The sequence below is a fragment of the Halichoerus grypus genome, chromosome 12 (genome assembly GCF_964656455.1).
Source record: "Halichoerus grypus chromosome 12, mHalGry1.hap1.1, whole genome shotgun sequence".
Lineage (NCBI taxonomy): Eukaryota > Metazoa > Chordata > Mammalia > Carnivora > Phocidae > Halichoerus > Halichoerus grypus.
The window spans coordinates 25,633,427-25,648,850 of record NC_135723.1 but is presented as its reverse complement, the minus strand read 5'-3'; the positions used below and the strand labels follow the sequence as shown (position 1 = coordinate 25,648,850).

Here is a 15,424-nt window from a genome sequence, read left to right as displayed (position 1 = left end):
CAAAGCTAGTATGTGCCAAAGCAAGGGTTAAAACCCAGAGAGACTGAATGAAGAGCCTATACTCTTTTCTGAAAGAAAAAAAAGAAGATAAGTTCTTGATCAATACGTAATTTTGCATATTCTTTGACACATTTGTACAAATTGAATAACAATTTTAAATAACCTGATGTTACATTGAGAAGAAAATGATTTTTAACCACAAGGGAGAATGAGCCGTGAACATAGTCTGTAAGTGGTAACTAATAGAATTATTTTGAAATTCAGGGCGCCTGGGTGGCTCAGTTGGTTAAGCGACTGCCTTCGGCTCAGGTCATGATCCTGGAGTCCCTGGATCGAGTCCCGCATCGGGCTCCCTGCTCGGCAGGGAGTCTGCTTCTCCCTCTGACCCTCCCCCCTCTCATGTGCTCTCTCTGTCTCATTCTCTCTCTCTCAAATAAATAAATAAAATCTTAAAAAAAAAAAAAAAAAAAAAAGAATTATTTTGAAATTCAATAAAATCTTTCTAAAGGCCTGTAAACTTCCTCAGAACATTAGTTAGCAGTGTCAAACCGTAAGTAAAATGTGTTTTATCACTTTAATCTTTGGGGATAACTAACCATAGAGATTTACATACACACATACATACGCATACATATTTATGCACATGTATATACACACATAATTGTGTGTGTGTGTATAAACATACACCTATTATTTTCAATTGCTACCTTGCTTATTTGTGAAAGCATTAAACCAATGGCATGTTTTACCTGCTTTCTATGGTGAGGAAGGACTTCACATGAAGGAATAAAAAGAAATAAATATAGATGTACATAATTAAGACACAACAGTATAATGTAATGCCAGCAAAAGCTGGAGAGATTAAAACAGAGGCTTGTAAGATGGCCTTAAAAAGAGAATTTCAAGGACATCATCAAAGGTAAAAGGCAGAATATCAGGGTAATTAAAGTTTAGATTTAAACCATGTAATCTAATGAATTGAAATGCAGGATAAAAGCAAAGATACTGCATTACAATTAGAAAATTAACTTACCCACATGTTTAATAGAAGCCATCATAGGAGCTGTGTGTAAAAGAGATTAAAGAGAGAGCACCTCTGCGTATGTGGCTAGTGCTCATGTGGGCAGGGCCAAATCAATATGTAAATTTCACACGCCATCTAAAAGTGTTGACAGACCTAACTAATCTTTACTTCAACAGTTTGCAAAGCTGACTCAACTCTGTAAGGGGGAAGAAAATAAGTCAACATGTAAATGATACTAGGAAACACAAGGAAGAGATATGATCAACATAGTTGTCAGAATAATTTGTGCTCATACACTAAATGGAAAATTATTAGGGGGGAGAAACAGAAATAGTCAGGTAAAAGGATAACTAGGTCTGAAAACATGGCATGGTGAAATAGTAGGGAAAAAAGCACAATAATCAATAAGGAAAACAAGCATTTAGTTAACAAATGCCAAATTAGAAAAGGTTGGGAAAAAATATATACAACCAACTAATTTGAAATTTCAGAGGACAGAAATATTAAAAAATGACTGAATTGAGGGTGCAACACATTTTATTCTTTTTTTTTTTTTTTTTAAAGATTTTTATTTATTTATTTGAGAGAGAGAATGAGAGAGAGCACATGAGAGGGGGGAGGGTCAGAGGGAGAAGTAGACTCCCTGCCGAGCAGGGAGCCCGATGCGGGACTCGATCCAGGGACTCCAGGATCATGACCTGAGCCGAAGGCAGTCGCTTAACCAACTGAGCCACCCAGGCGCCCCGAACACATTTTATTCTTAAGAAATGTAATCTGACTACAGATAGCCCCTGAAGTGGGGTCTTAAAAATGAAATAAAATAATTTTAAGAAGGGTTAGAGAAATCAGTTTACATTCGCGTTAGCTCATGGCTTGGTCAAAATGATGTGCTTTAAAATGCTAAAATATCAGGTTTTTTACTGTTTAAGCACCAGTTAAAAAATTGAAGAGTGTGGCAAATGTACAACAACAAAAAAATTTACACAGAGAAACCAGCTGGATAATGAGAATCAAAGTGATTTTGTTCCATTTAAGAGACATACTAACCACCTTAATTATATGGACATCCATCTCACCGGACAACCTGTTACCTTAAGTTTAAAGATACACGACACCTGGACATCAGATTCCTGTAAGAGGTCAATGTACACACATGCACATGCACACACATGTGCAGTTTTCCAGGGACATAGGAGCATACCTAATTAGATTTCTTTTCAAAGATGAAAAAAAGTCTCTAAGATACACATTATACAACAATAATTTATCTTAAAAAATCACCACACAGGAAAAAATAGATTCTTGATGCCTTTCTGTTTGTTTGTTTGAAGTGGAAAAGTTTGACACTACAAAGAATCACTTGGCACAAGCCCTGCATTTGAGTGACATGGCAGCTGCTGCTGGAAGATTTAAGGGAGTATAAAGAACAGTCTGTCGGCCCTAGAGTGAAATCAAATCATCTTCATCCTCCAGCTTGGTTCTTAGTGGGCTAAAGGGAAGGGTTTGCTCTTGGACAAGCCTGAGTTTTCTGTCTTCAAAGAAACCAACAAGTTTGGTTGAGAGTGCTACTTATCAAATAAACTCCTTGGAAGAACTTGAAATATATTCTTAAGATTTCCAAGACTCCATAGGATTCAAGGTGGGCACATTTTATTCTAGACGTATTTTTCAGTTTGAATAAAGCCTCGTACAATACTTTGTAAGAAAAATAACAACAAAAACATTGAATATATACACATGCATACATAGACTGTTTATATAAATCTATCTGATAAAACTTCCAGAAGCAAATATTGACCTGGAAAGGTTATGAATCATTTAGCTCATGTCCTTTACATATTCCAATGGGCATAGCCCAGATACCATAAACATCAGAATCCAGACAGAATAAAAAGGGGTACACTACCACTCTGTGATGCATTAGACAGATAGATGAATTCAGAATAATTCTAAAATATCCAAACCCTGAAACCGGCCTACATGTGTCTCTGTGATTGCTGGTTGGCTGCTTCTTTCATGCAAGCAGAGGTAGAGGTAGAGTAAAACCTTCCCTTTGTAATCTCCACACTTCAATTCTGAATCATAAAGAAGTCTGACTTGCCTATTAAACTTCATTTTGGCTGTGACACTTTAGTAGCAGCATTAAAGCTTGCGTTGCATTTTGGGGCTTTGAGAGTAAAACTTATAAAGGAAATCACCTTGTGGTAACCGTACTAGGGAGGTTTAAGTGAGTTTAGGCAGCATCAACCCTGTCTCTGTGCAAGTCTCTGTCATCCTCATAGCTCTCCAACAAGCCACCAAGGACTCAAAACATGTTTCTTGTGGCCATCCCTTTCAGATTCCTGAAGGTCACTCTTCTCTTTTGTTCTGAGGGTATGATTCATGTAAACAACAGCAGCTTGAACAATATGAATTGCTGCGGAATGTCACCCTTGCATGACTCTGCTAGTCCTGCTAGTTTTGTTCTGCTTCATGACCTCTTCTCTCCTCAGTGACTGCTGGGACCCAACTGTTTTCTTGGTTACTGGGGCCCGAGTTCTCTCAGCTGTGGTATGTAGGCAAGCAAACTATCCTCCTCCACAATGCCTCCAGTTCATGGGTAAGGACACAAATGTGAACTGGAGTGCTTATGTTATCTGAGGGCTTTTCATTTTATTCTGTGACGCTCCTTCTGTTAACAGCACAGTGCTTTCCGGTTCAGAGTGAATGCTGAGCTTATTATTGTTTTCCCAAGCCACAGATACAAGGCTCGGAACGGCATCCTCCATGTATTCCAAGGGCTAAAAACCATTTTCTGGATATGATCCAAGAATGTTGCTAGGCCTGTTTTTCCTCTCATTTCCTACAACCCCTCAGGGAAAACTGGGTCATCATGGTAGGTTGGAAAAAAGGCGGCTACCGTGAGTAAAATCGGAGCTGAAGTAAGTCCATAAAAGCACGGAAACCATACCATTTCATGAGTTAGCTCAATTCAAAATTAAAAACCATGAAAATAATTCCTATGTTATAAAGAGGCATGTCCCCAAATACTGTTTTTATAATAAGCCTCAGCATTGACTTCTCTCTTTCACGAGCTTCTCTGTTTTAATTTTTCCTTTTCTTCTTCCTCGGTTACCCTACGTGTATCTGTCCTGGTTGATTTCTATGTGACTATTTGACATATCCTTTTTTTCTTTCTAGTATTCTCTCAAAAGGGTCCATGATTTTGGATGTGTAAATTTGTGGAGTTCCATCCAAATTACTTAGTGCAGTTGCATTTACAAAAGCACAGCTATCCCTAAATCAGTGGAAATCATGAATTCATTTGACCCTTCACTCCTTTTACAAACAGACTCACATTATCCACTTAACAGATATTTCTGTTTTGAAAGGCACCAGCCTCCAATGGGAATTCAATATACCAAATACTACCAGAAAATATTCTAGTCAAAACTTTGCCTTATTTTGTCATTCTTTTAACCTCATATTTACCATCCTGTGCAGTAGAAAATATTTAAATTCTTCAAACTATGAAACTCAAGAAAATGAAGATTAAATTACATTTGTGCTATTTACTAAACTTTCTCTGGCTTAAGTGCCATGTCAGCTAGGTGAGGGAAAAAATACCATGTGATTTTAAGTCCTCTGGTGCAAATTTATCACTTGGAAAACTTTTCTTTCTAGAATATTCTACCATCGTATAGGCCACTCTTTCGATCTTCATCCGATCCTAGGCAAATGAAATTAAAACTGAGAATAGATAATGTCTGTTTTGTTTGTTTGTTTTAAGTCCAATACATAAGTGTCAAGACATGTCCTGGGAAACTGGCTTTGATTTTTTTTTTTTTTTTTAAAGATTTTTTATTTATTTATTTGAGAGAGAATGAGAGACAGAGAGCACGAGAGGGAAGAGGGTCAGAGGGAGAAGCAGACCCCCTGCTGAGCAGGGAGCCCGATGTGGGACTCGATCCCGGGACTCCAGGATCACGACCTGAGCTGAAGGCAGTCGCTTAACCAACTGAGCCACCCAGGCGCCCCTGGCTTTGATTTTTAAAGATGAAACATAATGAATAAATCTGACTAAATTCAGCCATTATAATTGACTAAATCATGATCTGCAAGGGATATTTCACTATGCTTGATAATTTCCCAGAGGAAAGAAAGACAGTAACATTTGTTCAGGAACTTCACACCCTCAGATCCTCAGTGCCTCCCATGTAGGGTGGGTAGCTTGTGCCCTGTAAGCCACGAGTGGCTGACTCAGCTTTTAGAAATGCCTTTACATATTGAGTTCAGCAGGAAAGATTCAAAAAACTGCCTCCAGATTTTGATTTATAAAGGTTTTGGTTCTAGAGGCATTGCCTCTAAAAATACGAATGTTCCATTTAATATTTTCCTTTAATTAAATAGGGAGTGTTACCAGAACATACATTTTCCCTCAGGACTCACGAAGACATTGGCCAACATTGCTCAACATTGGTGGGAATCACTCTTTCTATTATTCTCTCTCCCCCCTCCCCATCCTCGATGTAGAAGAATAGGGAAACACATACTCATGCTGTTGGAGGACTTCTTAAAACCTCAAGGAAAGTCAATCTAAGTCAAAGCCAACACCCAAATAAAGGGAAGAACAGAGAAAGTTAAGGAGAAAGAACCAGCAAGTTTGATCCAACTATGCCTCAAGAGTACTGCTGGAGTTTTCAATTATGTGGACCACCAAAAATCCCTGTATTGATTCAGCTAGTTTGAGCTGAAAGCACCCAAACTGATACCTTGAGACTCTATGTAAAATGTGCACCTTAGATCACATACATTTTAAACAACTAAAATATCTAACCAAAGTCCTGGCTCATTAAATGTGGTCAAGAAACATGACCTAACCAGGAGGCCTTTAAAAAATAAGAAAAAGGCAAGAAGTATGTTTTTTTTACACCATATGCAACAGAGATATTAATATATTATTAAGCACATATAAAATATCATGTAACTACATTTTCTTCTATGTATCTCCAGAACTCTTTAGTGTTATACTCATAAAAAGTGTTATAAAAAGCTCAGTTCATCATTTAGTTGTTTATTCCTGAGTTGCAAGGGAGCCTGTCAAAATGGAGCTCCCTGTGACGTACGCACTGGGAACTGTGTTGGTAGTGTTTATCTTTATATCCCAGATTTTAAAATAGTGCCTACCACCTAACAGGTGTTCAAATATGCATTGAAGTGATACTGAAAAACCTATACTAGAGGTATCACGGCAGAGATCAAAAAGAGACATGGGTGTGTTCAATACTGTGCTAGGAGAGGAGGTACCAGGTTATCTGACATCAAGTTTAGAAGGACTGATTATTTTCTAGGTGTGTTTTTTTATATGCAGTAGACACCAGGCATGAAATCAAACCAAGAACAGTTGTGATCTGCTTTAAGCAAAAATCTGCATGTACTGAACCAACAGTCTGATTCTTCCACATTAGAAAATATTCTTACGAAGGGCTTTACTTCTGCCATTCCACAGACACTTAACTGAGGAACTGCAATGCAAGGATGTAGGACAAGCTCCTACACAGTAAGCTCTTTGCAAGTGTTTTAAATGACTCTAATAGACCAAATGCGTTTATGGGTCCACAGCAAGGAAAAGACATATTTATTCAAGTGAATATTTCTAGGGTCGCCTGAGTGGCTCACTTGGCTGGGCATCTGACTCTTAATTTCGGCTCCGGTCATGATCTCGGGGTCAAGGGATTGAGCCCCGTGATGAGCTCTGTGCTCAGCGGGGAGTCTTCTTCTCTCCCTCTGCTCCTCTCCGACTCATGTGCGCACATACACGCTCTCTGAAATAAATCTTTAAAAAAAAAATGAAGATTTCTAAATTTGTTCAAATCACGATTCAATATTAGATGTGGACCATTAATAAGTGATTGCGTTGTGTTGTTTCGTCTACTAGAATTTTTCCAAGTTTTCCAAATAGTATACTCTGCCATCTAATTTTTTACATGCCAATCTGTCTCTTTATAAACTAATTTATGTGATCCCTTGCTAACAGTTTGATTCCTCTGGGCTGTGTAGAGGATTTGTTCTGGACTGCTCACTTATTTTGTTAAAAAACAGTGGGCCTTTCTCTGACTTCAAAATGCACCTTTGTCAAGGGACAAAGTTCGTATGGCTCAGTCTTTGGCGCCTTACACAAGCACCCCTGGGAACTGGCTTTTCTGTTCTGATAGCAGTTAGTTCCAGAAAATTGGCTCAAGTGCTGTCTTTGTCCTTATTTCCACCTGTGAGATGAGACATATTATCATTAAGTTGGGCATTGCCCAGCTGAATAGACATGCTGGAGGATTCAAAACACTGATCAATTTCAGAATTCTGTAGACATGAATAAGTATAAAGAACAAATTGAAAATATCACCAGATGTATCCTTCTTTGTCCCATGAAAACCTGAGTCACACTGATTTTCTTTTTTACTCTCGGGACAACCCTTAATACAATCAAAACAAAATCTCTCTGCTACGGACCGTGATAAACATAGGAAAGTTGGGGGCAACAGGGAGAAAAGATCCATACAGCACCTACCTATGAAGAGGGGCAGAGATTGCACTTACATATAGCATGAATATATAAAAACTATGAAAAGGTGTCGTTAAAATCCGAAAACATGTCTAAAACTGCACTGAAGGGAGCAAATACTCAAACTGAGGATGAGAGTAGGCCTCTAAGGTCTTTTCCCCCATTATTGCAAAAATGTGCTTTCCAAATAAATTAATTATCTGATACATTTGTGTGTCAGAGAACATGGTATATCGCCTATGGCCTAAGATTTAAAAAAAAATAATATGGTAAAACACATTATATGCAAATAAAGAGTTAATATAAAATGAGGATATCGTTAAAATATACTACATACATAGATACATTTACAGATTATTTGTATGGAACTATCAATCTAAGTCAAATTTCAGAACCTTTTTATTTTTTTTTTAAAGATTTTATTTATTTGACAGTGAGAGATACAGCGAGAGAGTGAACACAAGCAGGGGGAGTGGGAGAGGGAGAAGCAGACTCCCTGCTGAGCAGGGAGCCCGATGCGGGGCTCGATCCCAGGACCCCGGGATCATGACCTGAGCCGAAGGCAGATGCTTAACGACTGAGCCACCCAGGCGCCCCCAGAACCTTTTTATTATCACGGAGATTAAATACTTTACTAGTCTTGCTTTCTCATGCTTTCAATTTAATGAAAATCATTTCTATAAAAGCAAGGTAGGCAATGGAATAATAAGCAACAGACATAATATATTTGACATAGCTAAAATTACACGGTACGCTTAAGCTTAATTTTCATGTAGTTTCTATCCATTATGAGCTATAGGTCGTTATTTCAATATTTGGTAATCTGTGATTTTTAGTTTGATTGTATAAGTAATAAAAAATACTGTTACAACAGAGGATCTAGTCTGAATATTCTTACCGGCGAAGTATGGAGATGTGGCACAATGCCAGCTACATTGGTTCTGCATTCACTGATAAATTGGGTTGCCATAGCAAGCCCCTAGTCACTCAGTTTCTAAGCAACCCAAGACTCCACAGACTTCAGATACTCAGGAATTCACTGATCTTTCATCATCCTTAAGGGAGAAATATGAAAACCTGTGGTACCAGATTCAGTGGAGGGTTCCCTGATGACCTAGTAGAGCGGCGACCTCCTATAAAATGCTCCTGTCTTGATATCCATTTAACTTATTAAATAATAATATTTGTAGCGGTGAATTGCTTTTCAAAGTGTTAAGTGGATGATATTAGATACAGAAAATGATCAGTACCAAGTATGAGTTGGACAAATATTTGTTGAATAAATAATCCAACTGTCTAAAGACAAAGTCATTTGCATAATGCTAGCATTCATGAAGTCCTAGCCCTTGAGTATAAAAGAAAATGTATCTGTTTAGTAGCATTACCACACAGCATGTCATTTCAGTTTTTTTTGTTTTCTAATGGTTTACATTTAGGTAACATATGTAACTGTAAATCCATAATGGCCTGTGATCTGGTATTGGAATGTTTAATTATGGCTTGTCTAGAATGCTTAAACAACGTTAACCACCCAGATGTCAAACGGAATTGTATAGGTCTGAGGTACAAGCAAGGTCACGAATTATTCTTTGAATGAGGTTGTATTAGCATTTCCTGTCCCTCTCTATGTCAGTCTCTCCCCTCAGTCCCCTGTCTTCACACCCACAGAGGTGAACCTAAAGCTGTCTTGTAATTCACAAGGTTCACTTTCCAACTAGTTAAGATAATCACGGTGAAATAAAGTTAAGGCATACAGATATTGTTTGTTGCTGCAGAACACTGTATCACAACGCAGGTCAAAATAAAATGCCACGACTAGAAATGGTTATATGTGACCGGTAAAATGGTTCTGTCGGAAATCTGTAAAAATTCTACCTAACTCTCGTATCTGGTCTTTGATGCTTCCTATTATCATTCCATGTGGCTGGTTCTTACCATCAAAAACAGTGTAGGAATGATGTGCAAGTTGAAAACTGCCTTTAATTTAATGACTAATTCTCTAATGTTACGTCCTATAGTCTCTTAGCCTTTGAATCAAAGATTCGGTAACCCAAGTCAGATATACAATACAATGACCGAGTTCTCTAACCTGAGTATAAAATAAAGTTGCAGAATCACCTCTCCAACAAGTCACAGCAGCCACCTGTTGGCTAGAGCCATGCCAGGAGTGTCAGCAGGACAAACTCTGCCTGTGACCTCTACCAATTACTGTTGACTCGAAGTGGGGAAGGATAGCTGCTTCCTTCTCCAAGATCGGGAAGACAACCACTCTGCCTTACAATCTTAATATTCGAGAGTCCAAAACTTGCTCATGCTATTGTAACCGCCTCTTCACGTAAAAAGTGACCATCTGTAATTTAACAGTCTTCCTGGGCACTGATGTTCTTAAGAGGAAAAGATAACCATGCACGAATTTGCCCTTTTAGTATGTTGTTGTTCTCTGAAGATATTCCTCCATTGTTGCATGTATATAAGCACTTGTATGTTGGAGGGGCTGGAGACTTTCAAATATTTTTGAATATCCTCTTATCACTTAGTATTATACTTATCACTGACAAGATCACAGCAGTTACTACACCTGACCAACTCTTTCCATTTTCTTTTAGATACAACTGCTCATCTAAAAGCTTGGCATAGGCTGCCCGTACATCTGGGTCTCAAATACTCGCCGAGAGAAGAGAAAAATACAAGTAGAGCTTACACTGGACAAGAAGAAAGCAAAAATCAGATCAACGGAGAGATTTTAGTATTGCAGGCACCAGTCTTGAGTCCTACGTTGTTAAGCTAGAAAACTTCACAGTGATTACATAAGCATAATTACCAGTTTGAAGTCCGATGAAAAAGTGCGAAGCCGCCAATATTAATTCATTTGCAAAATGCCGGTTGGAAGAAAATGGAATTAACACTGATAACTGTGGTTGAGTTTGCCCCAAGTGCTGGGTCAAATCACGGCTGTACATCGGTCAGCCCCACCTCCCAGTATCCAAGAATGGCTGTGGAATTTTGAGTGACACTCCACTGAGGCAGTGGGATTCCTAAACCACAGTGAGCCCTGTCGCCAGTGTTTACCAACCTCCCCAGCTAGAAAGTGAGCTGCTCCTCACCCTGGGTCTTTCCTTTAAAACAAAAAAAAAAAAAAAAAAAAAAAGAGAGAGAGAGAGAGAGAGAAACAATTACTCTGTGACGTTTAAAAGAACACAGAAGCAGGTCCCTCTCTGGGGATCTCCCTACTTATTTTCTCAAGGCAATTCCCTTGGCTCTTTTCATCCTGTGTCTTTGTTATAGGACTCTCCAGCCCTCCTAGGAACCACATAACAACATGCACACTTGTCTTTAGGATAAGAAACAAAGCATCGGTGCCTATTCTAGTTTGTGAAAACTGGAGATAAGAGGCTTCTGGTGCAGGGCCTTGCAAAATGAACAGGTTCGGGTCTACAAGAATCATGACATTCTTTGGCCATATGAGAGAACCAGGATAGCAATATTTGGTGGGTATGTTATTATATATGCAACTCATCAGAATAAAAAATTAAAACAAACACACTCCAACACCAAATCAAGCCATTATGGTATATGCTAAACTGGACAAAATAAAATATGATTTTTCCCACATCATTTAGGCAATAATTCCCTGGGGATTACTGTTGATGACCTGCATCCTTATCCATACACATATTCGATTAAGATTTATCATGTGGCCATGATGTGCCCAGAAGTCTGCCACAAAAAGGAAGAAAGCATGACTCCTACCAAGAGGTCTTCTGTAAAGTACTTCAAATACTTCCATAGAAAATACAACGTGTGAGTACTGAGCACTTTTAAGCTACCTTCTTAAAATGGGCTGCTACCCCCCGATTGTGAACATTCCTTGTCGAGCTATTTAATATGTAATCGAAGTCTATAATTTTATTATCTTTATCTCCTAAAATCTGAAAATGTCCATGAAAATATATACATGGGTTTTCAGTGGTGAAATGAAAGATTTATGAGTTGCCTAGACATATGGTTAACTCCCTACTCTTATGTCACAGGCTCTTAATACCCACCGAGCCCAGTTGCCTAAGGCTCAGCTGAGAAATGGCCCACTGTCTTAATTTTGATTTGGGGGCATTCCTGGTTATCTGCCTAGACCCAAGGTGGTTAGCTGAATTCCGTTGTTTGCATGGTAAGCGCATGCCTCTGAACTGTCCATGTAAGAACTACTGAGCCTACTGAGTGTGAGGGCTTCACGGAGCATGAGCAACAGGTCGAGTTCCAGCTTTTCCTGCTTGCTACTCATCTGCTTCAGTCAGAAGCCAATCTGAGAGAACTTTCACTTTGTTTTGTGAAGGAGGTCTGTAGCTCGCCTTGCTGTTAGTTATTGAGGGCTACCGATATTTACTAAGATAACCTGATAATAGTGCATGCTCAAAATTGGCTTGGATCGTTTAGCAACACCTACCTGCAAGGAGCTCACAGTCTAAGGAGATAGCTCACACACAAAGGGTAATTCTATGTATATAGTCTAGGGCAGAAGACCACAAAGTTTCCTGGGCTCCCACAACATCCACATTTATTCAGATATAAATAGCTGTGACTCTTCGTTCAAAGATCTTTCACCCACTTCTGTGTATGACACATTTCTTCTCTCTGTTCATGACCTTTGTGCTGCAGAAACTGAAGGAATCTTAGGAATCATCTGGTCCCGATCATTTAACAGAAGAGGTTACAGAGACTCAGAGAGCCGGAAATGCTTGTTCTACATTGTCTTCTTTCAAAAAAAAAAACAAAAAACAAAAAAAAAGAAAAAGAAAAAAAGACCAAACAAAACCTCAACCAGAATACTGCTTTTTCTCCTTATGTTTCTATTTTCTCCAATTTTTACCTCTTTTTCACATATCTTCTTCCAGGTTCTGGCTTGATAATTTGCTAAGGCAATGCTTTGATTTTGTGTGTGCCTTCCATTATTCTTTATTCTTCTTCAGCAATCCTAGTTAATTTAATTTAATATTCAGTTCCTGGATAATTAGAATAACTTTCCCCTCTTTTTGATTCCCATATGTTAGGCCCTGTTACCAGAGTGAAGTTTTTAAAACTATTCTGTTTCTTGCTTTTTCGACTTTTCAAATTTGATTCTAAATATTTAAACATTTTAACAATTACTTAAATTATTAAATATGAAAAGAAAACATTTCTATTTGATTAATATATTCTAGTTCTTCCCTTTCACATGGGACAATGTGAAAAATTCTCGGAAAGGGCAAGGGAGAAAACTAATATTTATTAACATTATACCATGGGCCAGGCATTGTGCCTAAATGGTTCCGTGTGTCATTATTCAAGTCCACAGAAAATTCTGTCATTAGGTATTGTTAGCCACATTTTTACGGAAGAGATAACTAACACAGAGAAAACTAGGAAAATTAGATAAATGCTAAGATTTTCAGTATTAGTATGAAATGGATGACCTTGAGTTTATGCATCCAAGTGACAATATCAAAGATTAGTAGAAAGACAAAAGGATATGTGGTTACATACAAGCATTTCCTTGCCCCGATCTAAATCTTTACCTTTTGTCAATATAAAGCTCTCAGCAGATGCATTTTGCTATGCTACTTTGAGGTTTTAGAATTATTTTCATTACTTTTATCAAGAGATTAGAGTTAAATAAAAGTGAATAAATTTGTTGTCTTAAAAATCTATTCCTCTTGGCACTGGATATTTCTGGGTGCAGAGATTATGAAAGTAAATAAAATATAACCTTATCTTCATGGAGTGAGAGACAGACATACAGAAAAATTATTATAATAGGAAAACAGGTGATCTAACGGAAGATTTATGGTGCAGTGGAGGACTTACAGAGTGGGGAGTTTTCAGGAGAGATGCCGAGCTTCACAGAGGAACTGTTTCTAGTTCCTTCCATAAGCACATGAATCAGACACCAATTACCATGTATTGGCCAACGCAGAGAAGGGTTGTAGGCAGAGAATATTTCTCCATCTTCAGAAAGATATAGCAATTTCTACCAGAAAGCTAGTGACTTCAAGGAAGAAAATATAAAAAGTTGTTGTGGCAACATCAAAATGAACAAGATTAGAGGAAATTAATTTCCAACTGAGTGCCTGCTAAGTTCGGGCACCGTTAGGTCAAAATGTGGTTTCACCCTAAAATTCAAAAGCAATTTGTGTTAAGCTGCCAAGAGTTATAACTTTGCATAAGTAAGTCCAGGAAAGAACTAAAAATTCTGCTTCAAAGCACACAAAAAATTTACTTAATGCTGGGAAAAAACAAAACATCCTAGATGCCTTTTACGAACATCATTGGTTGTTTGATACCTTCACAGATAATGAAAGGTTACTTAAATTTAGAAAATGAGTATAAATATATTGACTGTTATAAAAACATATCAATTTAATCTGAAAATAATGAAGATGAAAAATAAAGGTGTATATATAACCTTGGAAGCACTTTAATGATTTTTATATCTAAAACTAGGCAGGCTAAACATATCAAAACGTACATGCTTATGACAGTTATAGATTGCCTTGTTGTATTAAGTAAATTTTAAGATCTTCGTATATTTATATATCTCTTGTTATGGGTAAAATCTATCATCTTACCGTGAATGTTAGGCATTGCAGAAAGCAAACATTCATATTCATGCCTCGGGAAACAAGAAACCTGAGGCGGTACAAATACTAATTCACAAAAGATAGAAACTTAAGTAATGCATTCTTGTTTAAAGAAACTAAATGCAGGGGTGAGGGGTGGAATTTGTTTCCATTTGAACGCATAGAGGAAAAATTCTTAAAGAAAAATTTCTCAGTTCTTCTATTTTTCATCATAAAACATTCTTAAAATATGGATAGCCTACCTTGTAGCTTTAGGTCAGGGAGGTTGGCTTTCTGGAAGTACTGACTGTCCTTTTATCTCCTTTATTTCCTTCACTTTAAAAGTCTTTTCCCCATCCCAGATCACTGATTTTTAACATCTACTCCTACAGGCGCCACCCAAATATAAAGCTTTCTGGTCATATTCATTGCGAGGCTTTCCTAACCTTACGAGACAGGGAGGCAATGTGAGGAGAGAACACTGTCTCAGCATGCAATCCTCCCCCCTGAGCTCTGTCAGGCAGTTTACCCTGGAGTCTCTCCCTCTTTATTGCTCAACTGGATTAGGTAATAAAAAGCCAAGTCTTGCTTTCCTCTATCAAATAGGTAACTCCCTAACCCCCTGGAGGTAGGGACCGGATTCCTCTTTCCCTAAACGTTACTGAGCTTCAATGTTTAAACTCACAGATAAATGTTCAGATATGTGGGCAAGCTCCTAGAATGAGACACCTGGGCAAATAATTCTTTTAATCTAGTAAATACCACCTAAATGGTACCTTGTGCCCCTTCATCCTTAAGGTTAAGTACAACCAAAATCATTTCTCATGAGTAATTTCAACAGTCACCGCATTTATCTCCAGAATCTGATTGCAGGGTTGGTTGACATAGTCTTACTGTGTGTTGCTTGACTTTTTAAATAATCACATCTCCATTTTTATTTTTGTAATATCACGTTGTGTTTAATTTGCCAAATGATCATCTTATCAGAAGAACGCTTTTTTTGAAAACCCCACATTGTGTCACGTTATACTAACACTGAGGGTGTTTCCTACAGACCAGACACCATTCCGAGAACTCGATATGGGTCTAAATGAATCTTTCTCACAACCATTTGAGGGATTATCGTTTTGCCAGTGTTACAAATGGCAAAGATGCCCAAGTACTGAGAGGGTAAAGGACTGACAGGTTAAGTCTCTGGCTCAAGGTCAACGAGTGCTGAAGCTCTGGCTGTATCACCGGGGATGCTTTTATCTGCAAGGAACAGACTGCTCC

General features: G+C 38.1%; 1 protein-coding gene across 7 annotated transcripts in view; it reads right to left on the bottom strand.

The window, feature by feature from the left end:
- The window catches only part of CD36 (CD36 molecule (CD36 blood group)), a 78,560-nt gene that overhangs the window by 43,091 nt on the left and 20,045 nt on the right, over positions 1–15,424 (bottom strand). For 2 of the 7 annotated variants that reach the window (XM_078060078.1, XM_078060083.1), the window contains exon 1: positions 14,416–14,592. The exons of 1 other annotated variant lie outside the window; for it this stretch is intronic. The gene's annotated coding sequence lies outside the window, so the exon portion shown is untranslated. Of the gene's footprint in view, positions 1–1,033; positions 1,055–10,383; positions 10,665–13,400; positions 13,582–14,415; positions 14,593–15,424 lie in introns of those variants that run through there. 4 more of the 7 variants (XM_078060079.1, XM_078060080.1, XM_078060076.1 and 1 more) reach the window with 4 other exon arrangements.